Below are 3,796 nucleotides of genomic sequence, written 5' to 3'. Positions count from 1 at the left end.
ACTCATGTCGCCTCTGACAGCAGCTGGGAGTGCCGCCCGGGGACCGCGGCCACCCGCCCTGAGGGCTCGACGCCCGCCTAGCAGCGCCTGACGGAACCGCCAACTTGAGGAACGGGAGCCGCGGTGACCCCTTCCCCGTTTCGGACAAGCTCCGCCCCTCGCGCCCGCGCTCGGCAACGGGGGCCTCGCGCCGGCGGCGACTTCCGGGTCGCGAGCTGCCCGAGGACTGCCTGACTCCGCCATCCTTCAAGGAGAAGACAGGCTGTCGGACGCCCCCTTCGCCTTAACCCCAGCCCCTTCATCGTCGTCTTAAAAACCTCGACGGGGAGGGGCGGAGACTGGATCTCTAGAGTTAGGCAAATCCTTGGCAGGCCTGGCCACGGCCAGGACCCCGAAGCTCAGAGGCGACTTCCGAAATCAGCCGCCAGGCGGCGCCTGGGGCCAAAACAAAAGTGAAAATCATTAGCGAACTGAGAGGTTGAGGGTTTGAAGGGCTCTGAATGTGATCTCTTCTTTAAGCAGGTGAACTACATTAGCCATCCCCTTTATAGTTCGGGAAACCTAGACACTTAGAGTTTGCGTGATCATCCCGAAGAAAAGGAGCTGGGCTCCTCTCCTTACTAACTGAAGCTTTATTGAAAACTAAAAACCAAGGATGCTGGTATTCCATCCTGGAGTTGGGGTTAGCAAAACCGTATTTTCCCAATAGGTGAGAGTCCTTTCTGTTTGTATAGGTTAACCCACTAAGATGTTCTCCTGATTTTACAGGTGAGAAAAAAGCTCTCACTTGCCTGAAAAAATAGTAGCGTCCAGTCTGCCTTGTTTAGGTTCCCAGAGCCAGGCTCTCTACAACAGAGGTCTCCAACCCCTGGGCCACAGCCCTTACCAGTCAATAGCCTCTTAGGAACCCTCAGCTGCAGGTAGCAAACTGAAGCTTCATGTGTATTTGCAGCCGCTCCCCAGCACCAGCATCGCCACCTCAGCTCCACCTCAGATCATCAGGCATTAGATTTGCATAGGAGCACTGGTCCCTGGTGCCAAAAAGGTTGGGGACTGCTGCTCTACAGTACGGCTACCTCATATTTCTTAGAATATTAGTTTTTTTCCTAAAAGTGGTTTTCTCAGTCCAATAACTGCGAACCATTCTCAGCTGGGCAAGTGGCGCGTTACAGGAAGTTAATTAGGCTAACTTAAGGAAGGCGTTATGTGGAAATTTAAGAGATCTGAATATCTGCGAGAATTTGTGTGACTTCCTGAGTAGAAGGGGACACAGTGTCACAAGCTTTGCTTAATGAACAAGTTTAGGTTGTCCCTTATTTGTGTGTAGCAAGAAAAGGGATAAGGAAAAGGGCCCAGAGACATTTAATGGATTGTCCAAAATAACCATACACTTAAGGTTCCACAAAGTCTCCATAGAAAAAGTAGCCTACAAGTAGTGGAGTAGAACACAGTGTAAAAGAGTGAAATTTAACCCAATTCTCAGATCCTTCATGACCAAATTTATATCTGAATTAGCCCCCATAGGGTTCAAAGTGAAAAACGTTCTCATCCCATTTATTTTAACATTTTTCATTTTCTACCTTGTCTTACCTAAAATCTTGGTTCTATTTGTGAGGGATTTTTTTCTCCCAACAAAACTCAAGAATTTCCGGAATGGAATGCTGCAATGTCTTTCCAGGAGTTCAGAGATCTTCTGAAGCTCCTTCTAAATAAGAATCATTCTCAGGGCTAACTGTAGGTCCACTATATATAAACTAGGATTTCAGAACTGTTTCTTGCCCAAAGGATGATGTCATTTTCTTTTTTTATGCTCTTAGATCATATCTAAATTATTTATAATCAACTACATGGAGCAACTTGAGTTGCTACCAGTAGCAGTAATCATAGACCAGAAAAAGTACCAACATTTTAGAAATTAGAGTTCATTGATAGAATGAATTTTTAAAAAGATTTCATTGATAATTGGTTTCCTTTCAAGACACTGGGATTTTTATCTTATGTTTTATTTCTATTTTTATTTTCCACAATATAAGATTTTTATTATTCAAAGATACATATTTAAAAGGAAAAAACAGATCACTGAAGTGCCATAAACTGATAAATATGATTAACAAAACTTGCTACATCTGAGAATCGAAATAGAGTGGCAGAAGAGACACTAATCTAGGAATATCTACACTACACAACTTGCTTTCTTATTATTTTTATATCATGCTGTATCTTCTGTCTTTAAAATTCCTTCATTGTATTTCTATTTTCTTGATTGCAAATAACATGTTAGTGGTCATGCATTTCTTTTTATATGAATAGACACAACTGAACACCTAGGTGGTGAAAACTTACCCCATCTTATCCATATTGCCAACTTTAGAATTGGTAAGATGAACTCAATAAATACTCTTTAGAAAAGGAGGACCTAGTGAAAAAGATTCTCTTGCTCAGCCTTTATAGTTGTTTTAATATAATGGTTTGGGGCAGTTTCTCTAGGCCTATAAAAATCAAGTTCCCTCAAAACCAAGTTTTACCATCTTGAAATCTCTCTGCATCCCTTCTCAAAATGGCACTCTGTCATGCTGCTCAGGAGACATCTACTTCAGAACTAGTCTTAGAGTCCTGCCAGCTCCATTTTCACAGGCCTTTTCTGTATACCCTAACACTCAAAACTTTAAAGGGGAGAATTACAATTGGAATGGGGTAGGATTTTAAAAATATATAGTGTTTAGAACACAAATTTTGTCAGTGGGAGGTCACACAAGAGTTAATGATGGAGAGTTTCTGAGAATGAAGTCCAGGGCTTAGAATCAAATCGTGTCCCTGAAATGAAACAATTTTTTCATAAAACGCTAAATTGTCAAAGTCCATAAACGGGTTTAGGGGTGAGGGTAGCAGTATTCGGTTTCTGGTGTTGTTTAATCAACATGTCTAGCTGATTAAACGAAAATATAAATAATGGTTCTGAGTAACATGATGCACTTTCACCCCTGGCAGGAACCATCTTTCAGCTTGGGTCAAGATGGGTCTCTGGTTAACACAGGGTGCACTTGGATCAAAGTTCATTATACTTTGGCCATTTGTTTACATAGAATCATTAAAACATGTTTGAAACCTTGGTAAAGCTAACTAGGTTTCCCCTACCACACAGTTCCTGTTCTGCCTGTCGTAATGATTATCAAAACCTACAACCTGATTATTTCTAAAGCTTTGTCGTCCCTATCAAAATGTGCCCTATCACCACTGAACATGCAGTTGTGCAGAGTACGCATCTAATAGATTTCTTTTTCCAAGGGCATTAAACTGACGTTTGTTGAATGCAATACAAAGAAGGGCGGGCAACTCCCTTGACGAAGATATGAGTTTAAATCCAGGAAATATTTACAAGTCCTGAGTGAATAAATGCTATATTAATTTCTGGCAGAATTACTTAGAAAGCTGTACAAGGTCTAGCGGAAGAACCAGGACCTCCTCAAAGGCTCTAACACGGTGGTCCAGAGGAGTCCCAGAGGGCCGTGGCCTCTGGAAGTCTCCCAAGAAAAGTAAAGGCTCAGGGAGGAGTACCATGAACTTTGACCCAGCGCAGCACAAACAAGGATGACCGCACCCCAGGCGGGCCCGTGGGTAACTGAAGTTGCAAGGTCTTCCGTGTCTGAAAAAACCCCGCCCCGCCCCGCCCCGCCCCATCCCGCAGACTTCTCCGCAGAGGCAGGGAGCAGGCGGGTCTGGAGGACAGGGTGCTCACAGGCCTGCTGGTCAGGTCCTCTGTCGCTGCCTGCTGCAGTGGCGGCTGGGAGGAGACCCT

At 44.0% G+C, this 3,796-nt stretch overlaps 1 protein-coding gene across 1 annotated transcript in view; it reads right to left on the bottom strand.

The window, feature by feature from the left end:
- The window catches only part of SUDS3 (SDS3 homolog, SIN3A corepressor complex component), an 86,615-nt gene that overhangs the window by 32,362 nt on the left and 50,457 nt on the right, over positions 1-3,796 (bottom strand). The window lies entirely within an intron of this gene.

Source organism: Pteropus alecto, unplaced genomic scaffold, assembly GCF_000325575.1.
Source record: "Pteropus alecto unplaced genomic scaffold, ASM32557v1 scaffold113, whole genome shotgun sequence".
Lineage (NCBI taxonomy): Eukaryota > Metazoa > Chordata > Mammalia > Chiroptera > Pteropodidae > Pteropus > Pteropus alecto.
This window is presented reverse-complemented; position numbering and strand designations above follow the sequence as displayed.